Genomic DNA, 23322 nt, shown 5'->3' on the forward strand with positions numbered 1-23322 from the left:
ACTTATATATCTCGTTTTTATGTCAAATAGTATGATCCAGTATAAGTACCTGACCGTCAAGGTCCAGTTAGAGCCCTTCCCCAAGACTTCTGTAATTTGGAATAAGAATAAATGCAAGTCATTCCTTCTCTAATACGAGTAGCTATTAAGGGTGAGACTTGGACTCTGTGAGAGTCTTTCCTCACCATGTGGAACTGATGGTCTGAACTCAGAGTGGAAGAAAGACACCAGACAAATAAAAACAGAAGAGAGAATCAGAGGAGGAGAGTTATTAAGGTGCTCCAGTTCCAGCCCTGACCTTCCTGTGTTGTGATTGTCCAATCTTTCCTCTAAGTTGGAAGTGCACTGTGGTATCTTGGTGTCTTTCAAGAAATAATTCTTTTTGTTGCTGTTTTTTTTTTTTAAAGATAGCTGTCTAACAAAAAACGTACCCTATAAACTTGTCAAGTGAAAACTACATTTCCTTGCAATAAATTGGGGCCATGCCCAGTAGAATGTGATTGGAAATGCTATGTGTTATTTCCAGGCCAAATGAATTAGGAAGCATGAATGCCTTTTCCACTCTCTGTTTTTCTTTAAGCCTGGATGAAGACTTATCTGAGGTCTTAGGAAAATGCAGAAAAATAGCCTGCCTCCTTGGGATTTTAAGTGTAAGAAAACAAGTTATATGAATGCAACACCTGCAATAGATTTTTATGTGATAAAAAAAGAGTTCTGATCATGTTAAGCTACCAAAATTGTAGAATTTGTTAGTAATAGCAGCTAGTGTTACTCTAACTTCCTAAATAATGTGCTAAGAAAATATGATTTGGACCTATATAGATGATAACAAAGAATGCGAGTGTGGTAGTCATTGTCTTGTTCACTAAATATTAACAGTCTTTAGGAAACATCATACTCTAACCGGTGCTCTTGTGAGACAATATGACCAGATCTGACCAAGAGTTGTCAGCTGAACTAATGTATATTACATCCCTGTAAAAGCTTTAATTTGCAGTGTGAAACATAATTGCACTTTTTCTTTTTCTTTTTTCCTATTCTTCCCTTCCTTTGGTGACTCTAATTACATTACACATTTGATCCCAAGAAGTTGTTAGCCATCTCTGGTTTTTTTTTTTTTACATTACTATTATTTTTTGTGTTAGCGTTTTGTTTTAGAAAGTTTCTTTTGCTATGACTTCAAATTTACTAATTTTTTCTTCTGCAATGTCCATTTGGTGATAATCCTACCCACTGTATTATTTTTTATTTTGAACGCTCTAGTTTTCAGCACTCAAAGCTTGATTTGTTCATTTCTTATATCTTCCATGGCTCTCTAAAAATGTTCATTCTTTCCTCATGTTTTTCACAATATTCATTGTTTGAATATCTGAAATACAGTTATAATAACCATATTTAATATCCTTATCTATTCATATGGCATATGTACCAATTCTATGTAAATTTCAAATGGTAAATTGTTGTTTTCATTATGTATAGAATATTCCTACTTCTTTGTATTGGATGCTTTGTACTTTCCTGGATGCATTTTGTGTGTATGTGTGTGTATGTGTGTATGTGTGTGTGTGTGTGTGTACTCATATAGATAATTTTGTGCTTTGTTCTAAAGTGCATTGAAGTTACTTGGAAATAGTCTGATCTTTTGAGCATTTGCTTTTAAATTTTGTTAGCTTGGACCAGAGCAGCATTTATCTCGATATTCAACCCAGTGTCTCATGAATGATGATGATTTCAACTCTGGCAAGTGAGTATGGTCACTATTCTCAGCCAGGTCTCAAATCATCATTTGCTTTGACCCCTTCAGGTTTTTCTATCCTAGCCTCCTGTACCGTTTGTTACATATCTGATAAATACTCAAAGCCCATCATCAGCAGTTTTCTGGAATTCTCTGTGTAGTCCTCTCCCCCTTGGTATTCTGCCTTGTCAATTTCATCTACTTCTGCCTCTCTGCAATCCCAACTCCATCTTTGCCACTCAGGGAATCCATTAACTGGTATCCCCCATTTTGCACTGCAATGTAGAAAGTCTCAAAGCCTGAACCAGTTACATAATTTCCGGGCCCAGTATAAATGGAAAGTTCTCTTCAAATATTATTAAGAATATCAAGACAGTGACAGCAGGCATTACACCAAGTGTTTGACTCTGTGCAACTGTGCAGGTTTCATGGCCGTGAAGCCAGCATGCTCAAGGCAATAATTTAGTACAATTGTAGTGTTCTTCCAGTTTGTTTCCTATCTCATGGATTGCTATTCTTCATTGCTGATTGTCCAATGTTGTGTTTTTTTTTTTAAACACCCTTTCCTGTATTTTGTTCTGATTTTTAGGTTTTTTAGATGAAAGAGCAAATCCTTTCTTTGTTATTCTCTCTTGGTCAGAAGTGAATTTCCCTTACTAATCATCTGACTGGGAACTTCTCAGTTAGATAGGGGCCTTTTATATTGAGATAACCTTAGTACATCAACTATTTTTTTTGGTTTTTATCAGTTCAATTTATTAAGTAATGCTAGATGATAAATAATATAATTTTTTAGTGTTGCTTTAAAATCTGATATATATATGTACATATATATACACATACATACATACATACATATATATGTACATATCTATACACATACATACATACATACCTGTATGCTTTGCAGATACTGCATTTTTTATAAATCGAAGGTTTAAGACTTCAGTGGAGGAAGTAACTACAGATGTGGTAGAAGTAGCAAGAGACTAGAATGAGAAGTGGAACCTGAAGATGTGACTGAATGACTGCCATCTCATGATCCAACTTGAACAGACGAGGAGTTTGTTTTTATGGACGAGCAAAGAAAGTGGTTTCTTGAGGTAGAATCTATTCCTGGTGAAGATTCTCTGAAGATGGCCGAAATGACAACAAAGGATTTAGAATATTATAAAACTTAGTCAATAAAGCAGAGGCAAGTTTTGAGAGGATTGACTCCAATTTTGAAAGAAGTTCTACTGTGGATAAAGTGTTATCAAGCAGCACCATGCATGGCAGAGAAACCGTTTGTGAAAAGAAGAGTCAATCAATGCAGCAAAATTCACTGTTGTTTTGTTTCAGAAATTGCCACAGTCACCGCAACCTTCAGCAACCATGACCCCAATCAGTCAGTAGCCATCAACACCGAGGCCAGACCCTCCACAAACAAAAAGATTACAACTTGCTGAAAGCACAGATAATGGTTGGTATTTTTATTTTTTTAAATGTTTTAAAAGTTTATTTATTTATTTTGAGAGAGAGATGGGGAGGGGCAGAAAGAGAGAGAGAGAGAGAGGGAGGGAGGGAGTCACAAGCAGGCTCCACGCTTTCAAAGCAGAGCCCAACATGGGGCTTGAACCCGTGAACCTGCAAGATCATGACCCAAGCTGAAATCAGGAGTTGGACACTTAACTGACTGATCTACCCTTGGTTAAATTTTTACATTCAGATTGATGCATTGTTTTTTAAGGCATAATGCTATTGCATACTTAATAGACTACAGTGTAGTGTAAACATGACTTCTATATGCATTGGAAACCAAAAAAAAAATCATTTTGCTTGCTTTTTTCTGTAATCAAATCGGCAATATCTCTGATATACTCCTGTACCTGAATGATCATTTCTGAAACACCTATCAGAATTGCTTATTAATGGGATTTGTGTTTGCCTGTGATATACTTTGAGATTTCTTGCTGAATCATAGTATTTGGTGTTTTTCATGTACCTAGAAGAAAATAGCAGACTTTTTCCTGATATGAGCAGATATCCTGGGTGTCTCGTCTTGGATGCTACCTTTAATGCCAGAGCACAAATTGCAAATTTCATTTTCCACAGGAACCTGATAGATGACACAAGTAAATATTGGGGATTAGTATAAGATTCTAGTTGCAGAGGGGTCGCTGGGTGATTGAGGAATAGGTATGCAAGGAATGTGTAAACCAGCATTTCTTCTTGCTTTGAAAGAAACTACAAATTGTAGCTGTTTATGTGATAAATAATAATAAAAATATTGTATAGGCCCCAAATATATGATATCCATATTTTATTTTTCCTGCTGATTTTTTATATTTTAGTATCCCTGGCTTAAAGCATTGTTATTTGAAATTATTATTGTTATCTTTTATCAAGGAGAGTCTGTTCAAAAAGGATGATATAGAAATGTACAATAACCTATTAGAATAAACCAAAAAGACTCTGGTTGAAGCTGTAAGTGTGTGAAAAGAGGTTAGTAAAGACAGCCAACCATACCTCCATCGCAGATTGTCGATAGTCATGGGATAAGAGTATATAGAAATGTTTTCTAAGGAATCAAATAGAAAAATATTTGAATTTGATGAATGATTAGTTTCTTTGTTTCTTTGTTTAGCCAAGGACTGTAAAATGTTAAATTGAAAATTCTTCTTTCCAGTAGGGTAACCACTAACCACATGTGGTTATTAGGCCCTTGAAATGTGGCTAGGATAAAATACAATCTGCACACAATATTTCACAGACATACTGAAAAGAAAGGATAAGATGCATTAATAATAATTTTTAATATCTATTACATGTTGAAATAATACCATTTGGGCATATTAGATTAGGTGAAATACATGATTAATATTAATTTCACCTTCTTTCCTATAACTTTTTAGTGCAGCTACTAACAATTTGAAATTAAATATATTTCTCACATTGTGTTTTGATGGTCAATGCTGATCTCAAAGCACTTGGGCATTAAAAAACATCAAAGAATAACAAGGCATAGACCACGGTGGCAATTAGCTGTTTGTAAACCCTCAGTTTTTGTAAAGATTGAGCCAAAAGTTTACTTAGAAAGGAAAATGCTCTAAAGTTATGGCTACTATTGATCTTTTCAAAATTTTAATGAATCATCAATAAAAAGATGGATTTTTTTCATCTCTGCTTCTTTTCAGTAACTTTGTTATTTTTAATCCTCTTGTTTATTCTCTATGTATGTCATTTCAAACATTTTTGTTTATCTCATTTTATCTTCATAATAACCCTGTGTGACAAGACAGAGATTACCTCCATTTCATCTTTACATTTCCTTTACACATTTGCCTCTATCTAGGGAATAGAGCAGCTTAAAGAAAATATAAACTCCGAGTTTAGTCATTCATTCAAGATTCACAGTCAATGGCTTCTTATTTTCATGACATTCATACACTTTTGAAAAGCTGACTGTCCTCAATATCATTCTTTTGGAGTTCAACATGCTACTTCTCCATCTGCATGAATCTGCTCTACTTCTCAAGTTATCATTTCACTTTGGATATTTTGTTTCACTTTGGATATTTCATTTCACTTTGGATATTGCATCTGCGGCCTATTGGAGACAATGGCACTGCAAAACTCCTCCTTAGAAACACCGAAGACAATGATTCCAGCCCATGATAGGCTAAGAAGGATGACAGTATTATGACGTCCAAAATTTGTCTTTCCTTAATTAATGCCTCACATCTCAGGTAAGTTGGCTGTGGCTCTAAACCATGGTCTGCTTCATGGGAATAATATGAAGTTCTAGTTGTGCACAGTTGAACTGAACCATTGAAGGTGTGCTCACAATTGTCTGCTGACGGTAAGATGTCAGTGGTGTTAGCAAACACATTTTTACGTGCCAGATGACCTTATGTGAAGTGTTCTGAGAAAGGGAAAAATTCTAGCTAGACTATTAATGCGACTACAAATAAGTTGCCCACTTTGGACTATCAGTGTTACGGGATACAGGATGGACATTTGTGAACTTCCTTCTGCCCTGTGTTTCTTTCTACTGTATTTGTAACTTTAGGGCCATGCCTCTGTGTCATCATTACTTTGAAAACCTCTGTGTTTGTTCTCTAATAATGCTGTAATAAATTATCAAAAACTATTTGGCTTAAACAACACACATTTATTACCTTGCATTTCTGTATGTTAACTGTTTGACATGGGCCTCGCTGGGCTAAAATCAAGGTGTTGGCACGGACTACATTATATCCCAGAAGCTCTTAAGAGAATCTGTTCCTTCATATTCCACAGCTTCTAGAGTCTACCCACATTCTTTGGTTCATGGTCAGCTTATTTCCTCTTTAAAGTTAGTGCCTTTGTCCAACCTTTCTTCCTTAATTGCATCTTCCCTCTGAACCCAAATGGAAAGCTTCCTCCCTTCTTAGCATTCATGTGATTATATTGGGCCCAGGATAATCTACCCATCTCAAAATCCTTAACTTAATCACATTTGCAACATTGCTTTTACCATAGCATGTTAACAGATTCTGGTGCTTAGAAGGCTGTGGGCACCTTTTGAGGGGGGACACTACTCTGCTTACCACAACCTCTGCTGTTCTGAGTCTTTCTCCAGGACATAAATCTGTTAAAAGCAATAATTTCTTTCCTTTCCCATAGGTATTCTGCCAAAGAACACATTGCAATGGCATAAAAATATTTCTGCCCACATATCAACGAAAAACCTTTTTACAATTAGCTTATCTCATTATGATTTCCTTAAATCATCTAATCTTCCATCCAAACCAACCAAGGCTTGGATTTACACATTAGCAAGCATACATCAGGAGCAAGATTTACCTTCCTTTATATTTTTTTCATCTTTTAGCTATAGCAGATTTTATGAATCTGACATTTTTTACTTTGCTATCACTGACAAAAGCATTTAAAAAAATTCCAAAGAATAAATCCTATTTAAGGTCCAAAATAAAGGAATTAGGAAGACTCCTTTACATCTCCAGTTGAATTGATAATTAAAAATCTTTTTAATGTTAATAGTTGAGACAGAGAGAGAGAGAGAGAGGGAAGACATGAGCAGGGGAGGGGGCAAAGAGAGAGAGAGAGGGGGAGACACATCATCCAAAGCAGGCTCCAGGCTGTGAGCTGTCAGCACAGAGCCCAACGTGGGTCTCGAACCCCTCAACCTGGGGATTGTGACCTGAGCCGAAGTCACATGCTTTACCAACTGAGCCACCAAGGCGCCCCTGAATTGATAATTTTCAAAACTAGGTAAATATGAAGCCATCAGTAATTAAACTTGTTCAGTGTATAGAGTTCTCCAGAGAAATGGAACCAGTGAACTATTAAGAAATGTATCTATCTATCTATCTATCTATCTACCTATCTATCTATCTATCTATCTATCTAATCAATCATCTAACTAAAGAAAGATTTGTTTCAAGCAATGGGCTCACACAACTCTGGGGGCTTATTTTGGTATGTCCAAAATTAGCAGGTAAGAGTTGAAGCTGCAGGCTTAAATTCAAAATCTATAGGTCAATCAGCAGGCTGGAAACTCAAGCAGGGTTTGCATGTCTTGAGGAAGAACTTCTTCAGGAAACTTAAGTCTTTCTTTAAGGCTTTCAACGAATTGGATGAGTTACACTCACTTTGTGAAGAGTAATCTGCTTTACTTTAAGTCAACTGAGTGCAAATGCACAACTACATTTACAGCAAAATCTAGACTAATGTGTAACTAAACACACACATCACATTTGTTAAACATCACATTTGTGTCAATTCTCATGGAATAAATGCTTCATCTGAAGGACTCGTTATTTGTGTCATGGCATTTAAATTAAATATTTTCTTATATCTATTGATTCAGTCGCTTTCTATTGTATTACTCTATGTAATATTGTATTAGCCTATCTCTATGTATTACTAGATAGGTGTTTACAATATAACATTTTATATATAAACATCTAGATATCTACTAAGCACAGAACATAAGGCATAAGCACATAAAGATGAATGAGACACTGACCATCAACTCAAGAACATTGATGTCTAACAAAAAAGATAATATATGTACAAATCATCACAGCACAACATTCTTGGCTCTAAAAGGAGAATGAATTCAGTAGCAGGATTGCAGTGTGAAAGAGGTGCTCATTGACACAGTTTAGGGAGTCATGCTTGAAGGAACTAAAGAAACATAGACCAAATGGCTTCACATTCTGTTGCTGTTCAAACAGCTTAACATGTTGCTATAGCTTAAATGCAGCGCAACACTAGGAGGGTAAGTGGAGTCATACTGTGAACAGCCTTGAATGTCAGACTACATTTCGTCTTACAGGAACTAGAGAGCCTTTAAAATAGTAGCTTTTAATTGGGAGAGTACATCAGATTTATTTTTACAGTCCTTAAAAAGGCCACTTCCCTTTGAAGAAAGGTACAAGCTACTTGCTCCACGCCCCCCTCCCAGTGTTTCTAAAGAAAGAGAGCATGGAGATCTTCATTCCCAAATATTAAAAGGTTGTGAATCAGATTTAATTATTATTATGGCTTTTTCATAGCATGCACAGATGATTCTGATTTACAATGCTGCCTTAGAACCATAGCATTTAAAGATGATAAACAAGGGGAGAAGAATACCTCCTGTCCTTTGTCTGTGTTGGTGCTTATTCTAATAGATCTAAGCCAAAAACTACAGAAAGAAAATAATTCCTTGTTAAAGATCTCTCTATAAAATGTTGAATTATATTTAATGATATAAAGTTTTTAATCATAGGTGATCTCATAAGGTTCAGATATATTGAAGTATTCTATTAAGCATCAGGCACATTAATATATGAGTATATTAATTTCTATACTGCATAACAAATTACCACAAATTAATATAAAACACATTTTATGTTATATTAACATAATATAGATTTGGTACCTCACAGATTCTGTTAATCAGAAATCCTGCTACAGATGAACTGGATTCTCTGGGTGACAGCAGCCTATGATACGCCCCAAGTGCTGGCCATGGCTGCATTTTCATCAGAGGCTCTACTAAGACGTGACCCATTTCCAAGCTCTCTCAGGTCATTGGCAGAATTTATCTTCTATGTCTGTGTCCTGATCTTCTAGGTTTTTAGCTGGCTATCTATCAGCTGCGGACTGGTTTCAGCTCTTAGAAACTATCTGTAATATTTTTGCCAAATGGCCTTCTCTGTAGACCCTCTCACAAATTCCAGCTTACTTTCAAATATAAGAAGGGAGAATCTTTCTTTTAAGACTGCTAAAACTATGAAAGAGGTGTCCCATCCTTTTGGTCATCTTATCTAACCTAATCATAAGAGTGGCGATTCATTACCTTTGCCACATTCTGTGTGTTAGAAGCAAGTCACAGGTCCCACCTGCAGCAAGGTGAGGGGCACACACAAAAGTGTGAACACCATGAAGGGGGAATAATGAGGGGTCCCCCAGGATGGTCTGCCACAGTGTGATGTACAAAAAGTCAAGTCTAAATCTTTTGGAAGCTTCCAGATCTTCTTGAAGCATTCTGGATCAACATGTAATAGTATTGTCAGAATGCATGAATAGATTGATGTGTTAAAAAAAAATGCCCCAAATACTACATTCATCAAATTACTAGGAAAAGGATGAAAGTGCAACTTTTTAGTGCAAAGAAACATAAGAAGGATTAGTAATCAAGGAGGATTTGTAACAAAAATCAATACAGATAACTGTTGTTTTTCCTGAGTCAAATTTAGGCTATTTTACTTTATTATCTTTTTTATTTATTGTTATTTTTAAGTAGGTTTCATGCCTGGCATGGAGCCCAACACGGAGCTTGAACTCACAATCCTGAGATCAAGACCTGAGCTGAGACCTAGAGTCGGACACTTAACCCGCTGAGCCACCTAGGCACATCATGGGCTATTTCCTATTAGATACCTTTCCTAATATAGGCATAGCTTAATTGCACAGCTTGGAAGATATCTAATGTAAAATAACACATACACACATATCTTAAAAACACACATATATTTATACATATATATTCTGAATTCCTGAAAGCACTGAGATGGAAAACTTATCTTGTTAGTAAGTAGGTAATTCTATGTTGAATTGTTGACAATCACAGATTGCATTAAACATATGAAAATTCAAAACGAGGCGTATAATGAGCCCACACATGGCATTTTTGTTACAGCAAGTTTAATAAATCAATCTCACACTCTCTGCAGGAGGGCAAGAGTTTCCATATCTCTGAGTCCTTTCGCGGATGACTTAAGTTCAGTAGGATGACCCCTTCCCCAGGCAAACTTACCAGCAAACAGCTCATGAGCTATAGCCCCCAAAGAACAATGCATCACTTCACAATGAGAAAAGGTCCAGAGCAAATGACAAGGGCCTGGTCAGGCTTCAAAAAGGACTGTAGTTATAGCCAGAATTACATGATCGTGGGTCTTACGAGTGTTTTGCATCAATGGAAGTATTGTGTTGCTAAAGATAACTCTCATTGGAAGGGCAATATTTGCAGAAACATTATTGACAAGTTAAAGCTGTTCAGGTCTTCTCCTGGAAATGCATCTTTTATGTTATTTCTACAGTTATAATCTGTGGATCAAAATTCCCATTTCGTGTCTACCACCAAATTATTTAAACCCTAATTTTGGACAGAATTTCAATCTTTATATGAAGCAGTAAGCTGAATTATTTCTCTGTTATTATGATTTGTATTCAATGATCTGTTTTTGTTCTACTTAGAAAACACTATTTAATGAAAAATAACAGAGAAAAAATACGTATGGTGTTTTATGCATTATTTTGTCAGCAAACTTTTTGCTATCTCTTTGTATTCTGATGTTATGTATTTCCCCTTTCAAGACCTACCTACACAACATAAATACTCCTAACTTATTCATATCACTTAGTCTTGATCAGTTTCTCCCACTCTGCCTTTCTGACTCTTCTGGGCCTACCTTCAAATGTAACTAAGATAACCATGTGATGTTTTAAAATGTTGACTATGCACTGAATTGAACAGAATATTTCTAAAACCCAATTTATTGAGCTTCTACATTAGTCTTTTGGTGTTTTATACAGGAAAATTCATGTTATCAATTCATAAGCATGCACTTAACTGAAAAGTATTATGTCTGTCTCCTGATTAGGAACTAAGCTTGAAATATTTTCCTTTAATAGGCAGGTTAGAGTGCACATATCTCCTGAAAATATGTTTAATAGCAAAAATTTAAATAATTGATCAACCAAGCACACAAGCAAATTGCTTCACACATTATTTCTTTTCCATTGTGTAGAAAGTGCGTGACTCAGTCTTTGAAAATTTTCTGACTTTCATCATATACAGCATGGTTTATTGTAACTAATACTTGACATGAACTCTATTGACAGTAATCTCCTAGTACCATAGTGGCCATCGTAAAGACTATAACCCGTTGGTTCCTTCAATCTGCCATTTATTAATGTATATAACATTAGTAGAGTATTATTGTGTGCCTACAATATTACACAGAGTATGAATCAGACATACTGTGAATGCAAAAGGGATGTAGTATAATAAGAAACTACATATTGAGAATTCAAGTTCCGTTGCATTCTGGACATGTAAATATTTATGTCTGCTCTCCCATATGCTTTTGTGATGGAAGTTTCCTATTTCTGCTTCTTCCCCACCCCTCATCCTTCCAGCTCTATCTACCTCAGTGGTCAAACTTCATACTATATGACCTAGACTTTCCAATTCATTGTCATGGAGATTTGATCAGATTTCATCATGAAAGCATTCAATTTCTAGGCACCTACAGTTTATGCAGAATGGACTTAAAAAGGCGATAATAACTGAGGACAGTTTCTGACACAGAAATGCAAGCTAAGCCTATGTAAAGACTTTGAGTCATATAAAAGTTTCTGAAAAGTCATTAGATTAAGTTAGGCTGGGGAAGCTATTACGGACCATGTTTCCTTGCATTTGGAAGAGTGCATTACTTCCTGTTAGTACCTGAGTGACATTGGATATGTTGAGAACTGTGATAGGTAAACTGGTATTAGTTGGCCTGGGCCAAATCTGTTAAGCAAAAGAATCCTCACTGATCTCATCACCTCCAAGTAAACAGAGCTGGGAAGACTTTATAATCCTGTTGAATGTGGGCTGACTTTGGGGGGAAGTTGAATTACCAAAATATTCCAAGCCTGATGATCCTTGTTTTGTGTGTTATTCATACGGGAAATAAAGTGAGACTCCCCCCACCGTGTCATTTCTAGGCAAGAGCATAAAGCATATCCTCTGTAAATGAGGACATACATGAGGAAAATAATATTTGCCATGTGATTAAATAATTGATCAAATTTATTATCACTAACAAATGGTTGTTTGCTTTAGAATGACAGTCAGAAATTTCAGTGATGTGTTTTAGAGTGTGGTGTATTGATTTTTTCAATGGGGAGTACAACAATGTCTCTATTCCATGTGTTCTTTCTATAGTGTGACTTATGATAGGATCTGCTTCCTCTCCCCTTGAAATTGAATGGCTTTTTGTGACTACCCAAGCATTAGAGTGCCATGCCCATCCACCATAGTTTTGTGGGATGCTTGATCTTGAAAAATGAGAGATTTCCATGGAAAGGCTGTGTGCATGAGTTTTGGCTAGCAGTGTAGATGGGATTCCAGCAGCTCAAGTTGAATTGCTTCAGCTGAATCTCTTGAATTAAAGACAAGGTACCTGCTGAATCCCATCCAAGCTCTGCCGAAAATACAGATACATGAAAAAAAAATGATGAGTAAATAACTGTTGTTCTCTTAGTCTGCAAAGTTTTGTGATGTTCTTATGTAGCAATGAATAAATGATACAACCGGGAACAAATGTATTGTGCTGTCCTTTTTTACATTCTTTTTATAAATGGGACTTACTATTACAGTTTTTCTGCTTTTATCCTAATACTGTACTTAAGCAGGGCCAGTGGTGGCTCTATTTATTGTTTATTTATAAGATTCATGAGAACTATAAATAATACCAGAAGAGGGTTGTGAGTGAAGTAGAAAATTAATGAATACCATTTGGAAATCTTAGACTCTAAGATTGGTAGGTTCCTTTAAAGACACTGTGTGTCCTTACCTCTGGATTGAATAACACGTTGTATGTCTGATCAGACTCTTTGTATGGTGGATATGAAGGTGGCTATGGGGGTTGTATATGACGGTTAGACCAAAGTTAGCAAACACCACCACCTTTATAACCGATGTCATGAATATCAGATAAATAAAAAAACATTCATACAGGGGATGAGATATTTTGGGTGGGTTGGTGTTCATTTCACCCATAGTTCCTTATCATGGAAACTTTTGATTCATAGCCTATTTTTTAGCCAGGCATACTTGGTTTGTACCACATAGCTAATGATCTGGAGTAAAAGTTGTAAAGCAAGGAATCCAGAAGCTTCTCTGTGAACTATATAGACTTTGTGACATGTTTCATAACAAGATTAGCCGTATTGTTCTGATTATCTTTTCTAAAAATTGAACAAAAAACATGATTTGCAAAAGGAGCATTGGAACTAGAGAAGGACATATTGAGTTTTATGTATATCAAAGTAATGGGGTTTTATAAAGAGAAGAAAGAGACACTTTGGGCAAACAGAGACAGTAAGACATATTTAGTTTCAGGTGCACAATACGGTGATTCATCAAGTTTGTACATAATGCTATGCTCATTGTAAACATAGCTACCATCTATCACTATACTATATTAAAATAAAATTTTTAATAAAATAAAATTACTTTCAGCTCTCAAAACCCTTAGATTCTAAAATAAAATTACATTTAAAGTAAAAAAAAAAGTTTGTTTTCAAAAAGAAAAGCAAAAAGATTGTTAGAATATGAATATATCATGCAGAGCAAGGGAGAATAAACAGAAAATCATGTTGTTAAATTTGCCATTGTGACCTTGAATCCAGATGAGTTATAAAGCTAATCCTGATGAAGGCTGGCTGTCTGTGACTCATGTCTTTAAATCCCCATGAAAACTACCTCTTCCTTATTGTACCATCTGAATTCTTATAATACTCATCTCTGTCACCAATGAACACAGTTTTCTGCAATCAAAAAAGCTAAAGAGAAGCAAGAGTATACTATTGCGAATGGGTTCACAAAAGACACCATGATCAATAAGGGGCAGGTGAACTTCATTAGGATAGGCCCTTGAACTGAGTCTTCAAAGGTGAGTAAATGTCCAGTGGTGGAGGAAGATATACTGTCAAGGGGAAATAAATAGATGAAATTATGAAACATTCAGATTTTAAAGGTCTTCAACTATTTTCGAAAAGCCAAAGCAGGAAGTCCCAGATAGGACATAGTAAAAGAGAGGTTGGATGTTGAAGTAAAAGTCTTTTGATGGAGGCACATGTATATCTCATTGTGCAAAGTTTAGATTTGATATTGAAGGTAATAAAAAGTTACAAAAGACTTTATTCAGTACATGACATAGCTGGATTTGCATTTTAGGAAGAACATTTCAAGGAGAGAAGGATGAAAAGCAGGGAGGTCAGTGCATATATAGCTGATAATATTAACACAGGTAATACATGACTCTGATATGGAGAGCAGGCACAAAAAATATTAAGACTTTATAATCAACTGAATCTGATTACTGATTAGATGTGGAGAGTGCAGGTAATAAAGTCTAAAAAGTCTCCAAATGAATTATTTTCCTGCTAATGGACAGAAAGGTTAAAATTGGGAGGGCAGTAATAGAGTCAGTCTTTGTCTGAGTTACGCCTGGTCACATTGCACCTCTTAATCTGGATCCTCACACCAAGGGTCTTGGGCATATTCTCGATGTCTCTTTCTCTGTTACAAAAAGTCTACAGAGAGAAGATATTATGATTATATGCCAAATTTCACCGACTTTTTCATCTTTACTGTTACATCTTAGTCTTCAAAAACACTAACTTCAAACTGATAAATTGATGTGTGTGTTAAGAGTTATACCCTTGACCATCAAGTCAGTGTTAGTGAGAAAACCAATGGAAGATTTCAGGCAGAAATTCAGGTTTCAGGCTGACTTGATTTTGCTGGTATGGTAAGTCTAAGTGCAGGGTGGCAAGGAGTCTGTAATGTAAACTAAAGTTGGTTGAGTATCTTTTTCTTTGCTGAATCAAACCTGGTTCTAGTCTCAAGGCATTATCTTTGCATTTCCTTTACATGAAAGGTCTTTGCCTCAGATATTCATATGATTATCAACAAGATCACAGGACTTGACACCCTCCTCAAGGACTCCCTCCTTCAACATCTTACTCAAATAGTTGGGAGTCTTGTCATTCATTGACCAAAAGTTCTGTTGTGGTTTTTCAAAGTACATAGTACTCTCTGAAATTATATTCTTTCTTTCTTTCTTTCTTTCTTTCTTTCTTTCTTTCTTTCTTTCTTTTTCTTTCTTTTTATATTCTGTTTTCTTCCATTGGAATGTGAGGCCCATGAAAACAAGAAAATTATTTTTCTTGTTGACACTGTGTTTCCATATTCACTATCGCACTTAGAATGATATATGTATGTGTGTATACAATACAAGTCTCTGAATAGATTAACAAATGAAAGAAAATAAAATCTAATTTACATTTTGTGAGAAATTTGCTTAGATGTAACAACTGAATGAGACTTTCCAAGAAAAAGAGTATTGACCTTGAAGATAAGGGGGGCTTTTGACATGCACTGGTAATTTGTGGGTTGACAATAAATAAAATTATTTATTTATTTATTTATTTTTAATTTATTTTTTTTATTTTTTAAAACTTACATCCAGGGGCGCCTGGGTGGCGCAGTCGGTTAAGCGTCCGACTTCAGCCAGGTCACGATCTCGTGGTCCGTGAGTTCGAGCCCCGCGTCGGGCTCTGGGCTGATGGCTCAGAGCCTGGAGCCTGTTTCCAATTCTGTGTCTCCCTCTCTCTCTGCCCCTCCCCCTTTCATGCTCTGTCTCTCTCTGTCCCAAAAATTTAAAAAAAAAAAAACTTACATCCAAATTAGTCAGCATATTGTGCAACAATGATTTCAGGAGTAGCTTCCTTAGTGCCCCTTACCCATTTAGCCCATCCCTCCTCCCACAACCCCTCCAGTAACCCTCAGTAGAAAGTGAATCATATACTTAAACTTGATGAATAAAGAAATTGAAAGAAATAAGTTCTTGTTGAGTACCATGTACTGTGTTAGGTACTTAATAATTATAAACAAGCTTCAGAGAACCATGACATGCTTTTCTAATTAATTCACATAATTATATATTTTGTATATAAATATAGAGCATGAAGAGTGAAATTGTTAAAATTGATGTACTTACAGAACAGTGGAAAAAAACACATGTAAAACACAAAGCATTTACCAAATTCAATATTGACACATATTTATATCTCTTTTGGCACGACAAATGCAAATGTTATTTGCATTTGGAAAAAATGGTTTTGAATATATTGGTCACTAACCTATAAAGTAACATGTCTTTGTTGTTTTATACTTACCTGCCATCCATAAACCTAGATTTGACTAACAATAATAATTTCCACTGTTAAAATGCCTGAAGAAGCATTGTTCATGTTAAATTATAACCAGATACTCATACTTACATTGCTAGGCTATCAATAAAACAATTCAAAGTTTATAGCACACTGGCACATTATACCTACTGTTGCTATTGTGACATATTATGGTATCTCGTGCTATATCATACTGTAATTCAGACATTAACTTATGTTACTACTATTCTTTATCTAGAAAAAAGATAGTATTCTCATTTCCTCCAAAAGCTGTAATTTGCATATTTCAGACTGCAAAATGTATCTATTTCCACAGTACTAGCTCCAATTATTTATTGGGATTCTTCATAATATACTAGTAAACATATTTTAAATTAACTTGAGAAAATAAGCAAATACATAAATAAAAGAAGCAAAGAGCTGCAAGTTAATGAAATTCTAGAACATGGAGTATGCTATTTTAATAGAGCACTTGCTGTATAATAGTACTGCTGTTCTTCTTCATCCTTGTTCCTCAGGCTTGATGGGGACGGTGTTGTTCACAATATTATAAGTAGGAAAGACAATTTTGCTTTTCCTCCTCAAACTTTTTTTTTTAACTTTAGTTATTCCTTTTTGAGAGAGAGCGAGCAAGCACAAGCAGGGAAGGGGCAGGGAAAGAGGGGGAGAGAATCCCAAGCAAGTTCCTTGCTGTCAACACAGAGTCCTACGTGGAGCTCGAACTCACGAACCACGAGATCATGACTTGAGCCAAGATCAAGAGTGGGTCACTTAGCCAACTGAGCCATGCAGGTGCTCCTCTCCTTAAACTTAAAAAAAATATTCCTTAAAGATAAATTATTAGACAAAAGAAATGGAGTAACAAGAAGTTGTAGGAAGTAAAATTGATTCTTTTGGGATTCAAAATTATATATAGGTTGAAGATAGACACATAGCACCATCACCTTGAACCACACAGACCCACATGGACACACATCACACACACCACACACACACACACACACACACACACACCACACCATACACACACACACACACACATACACACACACCCCATCACATATACATACACCCGCACACACATACAACACACATGCACTCACATCACACACATATACATCCCACGCAAATCACACAGACACACACACTATAAACACAGATCACACATACAGCCTGTATCTTAAAAACATTGTATTCTTATAAAAAAAATCTATACCTTAGAGAAGATAAACAGTTCAAGTGTGGTCCTCCTATCAATATATACCTAAAGGAGTGCTTTTTTTAAATTTTTTTTTTTTCGTTTATTTATTTCTGAGACAGAGAGAGACAGAGCATGAGCGGGGGAGGGGCAAAGAGAGAGGGAGACACAGAATCCGAAGCAGGCTCCAGGCTCTGAGCTGTCAGCACAGAGCCTGAGGCGGGGCTCGAACTCAAGGACCGCGAGATCATGACCCGAGCCGAAGTCAGTTGCTTAACCGACTGAGCCACCCAGGCGCCCCAGTGAGTGCTTTTTAAAATAAACTCTCTGGACGGTTAGGGGTATGGGGAAAAAGGTAAAGTGATGTGATGAGGTGCTTGCTGACTTACCACCTTATGATTACATGACAGGTGAGATTTTATTTACTTGATATTTTGGTCATCAAGGATCCCCTGTGAAAGAGGAGTTTCATGGCTAAATACAACTGAGAAGCACTGAAATAAGTTATTTGTGGAATTCAACGCTAACATGTCAAACAGCCTTGAGACTAGAGATTCAGTATAAACGAGTAGCCTCGAGAAAGGATGCTAATATATATTGCGAACAACACACTCAGTTTTAATGAGGAAATACATATTTTAGGAGGAGGGCCTGGAAATTTAATTAATTAATTAATTAATTAATAGATTTAGTTTCAAAACTTCGATCTCTGTATTAATACCTCCATTTTAAGAATGAGCTGGGGATTCACAGGAGTAAAATAAAATACGCAGTGATACACATTGGGTTGTTCGAGAGAGGATTGCAAAGCAGCCGAAAACACGTCATAGCCTATTGTCTTTTTACCACACTGCCATGAAATTTCATAAAGATCTCAAAAATTTGGGTTAGAACACTGAAGTATTGGATTCAACTATATGAATGGTTTCTATGCTTTTTTTCAGCTGTAAAGAGACTGAAGTAATTGCATAAAGGACATATCTACAGAATCAGAGAACAAATAACAGAAAATGCTTCACGCACTGCATATTTTACTAGAGGATTTACATGCCTTCTGTTTGTGGTTATTGGGCACAAAAATGCATGGAGAAGACTTGGAGGTTTTCATAAAAGAGCAAATACAACATAATGGAAAGTGTGACATATAAAGAAAGAGAAGAATTAGAAGTATCTTTCCTGAGAGGCCCACGCAGATTTAATATCTGTCCTCAAACACATGGAAGGTTGCGTTTATTAGAATGGCTTCAAACAGCTTTACAGAGGAAAGCAACGAAAATAGCAGCTTCAAAAACTGGATGCCGCATGCCCAATGCCTCCCGGGATAACTATAACTAAATCATTAGAATTGAAATGTTTTCCTGTATCTAGAATTCTTCAGAGAAAAGAAAAGATACTGAAAAGGATATATGGAAGCGAATCTAAGACTGTAGATGAGAAAACAGATGTTCTGGTTTTAGTTTTATCACTGCCTGTGTGAATTTGTGTTAAGATGTTTCATTGTCCTGAAGTTCATGTACCTCATTCCAAAAAGGATAAAGATGGACCACAGTGGTAGCTTTTGATCCTTTTGAGTCATGGACATTTTGCAAATTTGATGAAAATCATGTCTCTTCTCTTCAGACAAATATCTTGCTCTTACAATTTTACTTTTTTTTTAAAAAAATTAATGTTTATATATTTTTAAGAGAGAGAGACAAAAAGTGAGCAGGGGAGGGCCAGAGACAGAGGGAGACACAGAATCCAAAGCAGGCTCCAGGTTCTGAGCTGTCAGCACAGAGCCCGAAGTGGGGCTTGAACTCATGGACTGTGAGATCGTGACCTGAGCCGAAGTCATAGGCTTAACTACTGAGTCACCCAGGCGCCCCTACAATTTTACTTTAAATTTCAGGAATATAGTAATGCCCTGAAGCTTATTCATGGATAATCTCCAGAGATCCCTACTAGTTAATAATTTCAGACTCAAAATGTACAATTGCATGAAATTCTAGAATCCCTCTTTTGTTTATGTGTTATCACTATCTGGAGTTTACGTGTATTTTTGCAGATATCTCTTTTATCTAATAATAGGAGCAAAGTTTCCCTCATCTTATGTAAGGAAGAATAGCAAAATAATTGCTAATAATCTCCTTGGAACACAAAGGCAGAAACACTGTCTACTTTTACTTGCATTGACTGCCTTAGCATCTGGCATATAAATTGACATAAAACAAACACAGGCAAATCCTTAAAAAATATTTGTTGCTCACATCTCCATGGTATCTTATTCTGATTAAACACTATGTTTTTTTAAGAGCTATATGACACAATTATAGTAATTCAATCTTCCTTTATCAAAATTAATCCACATCTCTTAAAAATAAAAACACTGAAAACATTGTCTTCTATCCTTACATAATAAATTGAATTTGAGGAGCCTGGGTCACTCAGTCGGTTAAGCGTCCAACTCGATTTTGGCTTAGGTCATGGTACCATGGTTTGTGAGATTGAGATTTGCATCTGGCTCCATGCTAACAGCACCAAATCTGCTAAGATTCTCCCTGTCTCTCTGCCCCTCCTCTGCTCTCTCTCTCTCTCTCAAAATAAATAAAAAACATATAATAAATAGAAAATCAAATTTCAAAATCTCTCATGTAAATATTTAATCAATATTTTCCTGGATCTCATTTAGTTTAACCCTTTAATTTGAAAATCTCTACTCTACTATTTTTTATGACGTTATGTTATTGTATTTTTCTTCCGTAATCAGATTACTTTCACCCTTAATAGGTACTTATCCTTCTTTTGTTTCTTACTTTTGATGTTTTCCAAGGGTGTATTTTGGACCATTGTTTTGTTTTGACCTTTTTCTTTTTCATAAAGAGTTTATGCATTTCCACTTATTTTTTTTTCTTTTTACCACATTTCACATTTATATTCCAAGCCTTGCCTTTTTTCACTTTAACTCTGAAAATATGAACTCCACATACTGCCAAAATAAATAACCAATGGTTTAGCACAACAGATGCATATGCCCTGCTCTTTGCAATTTGAAATCTTGCTCTTGATTCTTGATTTTTCCCAAAGTGGTTCCCGTGTTCTCAAGGAAGATGCTGTTCTTCACAGGATCCTCTTCATCTGCCTGTCCTCAGTAGGAAAGAGAGAGAAAAGAAAATTTAAATAGACATGGAAGAGAGCTACATGTTTTCAGTCCACACTCCATTGGCCAAAACCTGATCCCATTGTCTCACATTTCCAGAAGGTGGGGCAGGGGGATGGGAAGCTGTAAGGGAGGCAGGGATTACTTAGCTTTGTATCCAGGAAGAAAAGAATGATTTGGTAAACACTCAGGGGACTCTTCGCAGTCTTGCCTCTTCATCCTTTAGTTAGTTCATGTCCTTCCCATAGTGGTTGACTTCCAGGCTTATTGAAGGCTTTGGTCAAGAAAACCATTTAATCCTTCTGCCTAAATCTTCAAAGAGAAATGTGCCTTGATTAAAAAAAAAAAAGTATCGTATGAAAAATGCAAAAGGCCATAGATGTTTGGAATTAGGGCCAATCTTAGCAACTGAGACTCTTTGAAGTATGGAAGGCATCTACTTTCAAGAATTGCAGAGTTAACTACCAAATTGAGATCATTTCATTTCTTGGGTTCCCATTGTAATGATAGCCTTACCAAGATAGCCTTACCATTTCCCTCAGCTTTAATAAAACTGGGACAGGCTTCTTACTGACTTTAGGCTTCTGATGTCCCTTTTCTTAGAACATTTATTTTAGAAAATTTGTAATTGAACATTCTTTCTCTACCTTTTGAAATGTAAATCTTTCTAAAAAGTCTCTTGCCGATTTTATAACCAAGGACTATGTTTCTTAAAAAGCTAGGAGCCATCCTTTTGAAATGTAATCATTAAGGAAGATAAAGCTACCACCTTCCAGTCTAACTCCAAGTTATAAAACTCCTTCTTGTCATGAACATAGGAGAAATTTTCCTTTTTTTTTTTAAAGGTAAAGCCAATTAGCAAACAGAAAGACTACTACCCTTTAGTCCACATCTTAAAAGCTCTCCCATCCTTTTTTTTTCCTTTTTTCCCCAACAGATTTGAATTCTGATTGCACTGTGTTTTCTCTTCACAATTGCAATAGTCTTTAATTATCTTCCTTATCTGTTCAACTTTTTAGGTTTAATTTTTCTGTTTGTCTACTGCCTGAGAACACTCCCAAGTCCTGTCTCAAACCTTGATTCTACTGCTTACTTTACTTGCTTCTCAGACTTTTGCTGGTTTTAATTATTCGTATTACCTTGAACTTTATTTTTGATCTATTCTATAGCTGTTTCTATTCACTAATCTTGCTAAGTCTACCTTAGGGGTTCAGTAAGCCACCAATCTTGTATATAACCAGGCTTGTGATGTTGCTAGCAGTCTTGCATTGTCCAGACTCCCTTCTATCTCACGCCAGCTCGTCTCTGAGCCAGCCGTGAAATCTGCCCATTCATGACTCCAAACTTCCTGCCACCCACCTCTGCAGAGTTGATCTTTTCTTATTCCTGCCATCTATTCAGACTCAGGACAGTTCTTGAATAGTTACATATATGTAAGTATATCACTGCTTTCATGCTTTCCTACGGTTTTTGGCCTTGTAAGACTCAACTGATTGCTTTATTAAGCTTAACTCAACATATTTTCTATTTTGTGTTAGCTGCCCTGCCTCACCTGATGCCTACAGGGGTGATGGGTGAGGTGCTGGGGTTCAGCTTTCTCAGTGCAGTACGTTTATGTACCTTTCCCACTTCCAAAGCCACACTAATAGCAAACGTTTTCCTAACTTTTTTTGGGGGGGGAGGGGTTTACTTTCTTTAAATTAGTGAACCTTCCTTAATCTTTTTTCATGAACTAGAAATAGAAACAGAATATTCTAATTAACTGAAAAAGATCCTGGTTTATAAAAAGTGACAAACTTAAGCCACTAGTATTATTTAGTGGGGTATTACTATATTAAGTTGGATTCCTCTCTTATTTCCACTGAGTTTTTTTTCATTGAATCTCTGGCCTAATGAGTAAACTAATTCATAATTCCCTTTAAGCATCACAACAAGGGCCCTCTCCATCTTTTATTTTTTCTGACACCCTTACTGTAGACCTTGAGTCTTGGGTCTTTAAGGCAAGTACAAGAAAATAAAACTTATTTTTTTTTTATCAGTAATGATAAAGGTCAGCATCTCTTGGAAAATACAATGCCATAATGTGTCAATCCAGGACAACATATCCAGATGAACATATCTTTGATTATTTTTTATTATGATAAATTCCAATTGTTCAACAGGTAGGAAGAATAAGGTAATAGCCCTCCAAACATGCATGATTCAGATGGAAAATGACCAGCATTTTTCTGAATTTGTTTTATCTCTTTTCAGTTTCTTCCTTCTTCCCTTATTTTCTTTCTTTTTCCATGATGGGGCATTTCTAAGCCAATCTCAGAACTTCATAGCCTTTCACTCATTGTATGACTATAAAAAATAGGGTAATATTTTCTTATATAATCTCAGTGCCATTATCATACCTAACAGAATTTATAATAACTCCTTAGTATCCTTAGTATTGGATCTAGATGATGAATTCTTGGCAGACTTTATTTGAACTTTACTAGAGATTGTCACAAGGTTAGATTTAAAATGAATTTTCTGGGGGCGCCTGGGTGACCCAGTCGGTTAAGTGTCTGACTTTGGCTCAGGTCATTATCTCACAGTTCTTGGGTTCCAGCCCCTTATCGGGCTCTGTGCTGACAGCTCAGAGCCTGGAAGCTGCTTCAGATTTTGTGTCTCCCTCCCTCTCTTCCCCGGTCCTGCTCATGCTCTATCTCTTTTCTCTCTCAAAAATGAATAAACATTAAAAAAATGTTTAAAATG

This window comes from Prionailurus viverrinus, chromosome C2 (genome assembly GCF_022837055.1).
Source record: "Prionailurus viverrinus isolate Anna chromosome C2, UM_Priviv_1.0, whole genome shotgun sequence".
NCBI classification, from domain to species: domain Eukaryota; kingdom Metazoa; phylum Chordata; class Mammalia; order Carnivora; family Felidae; genus Prionailurus; species Prionailurus viverrinus.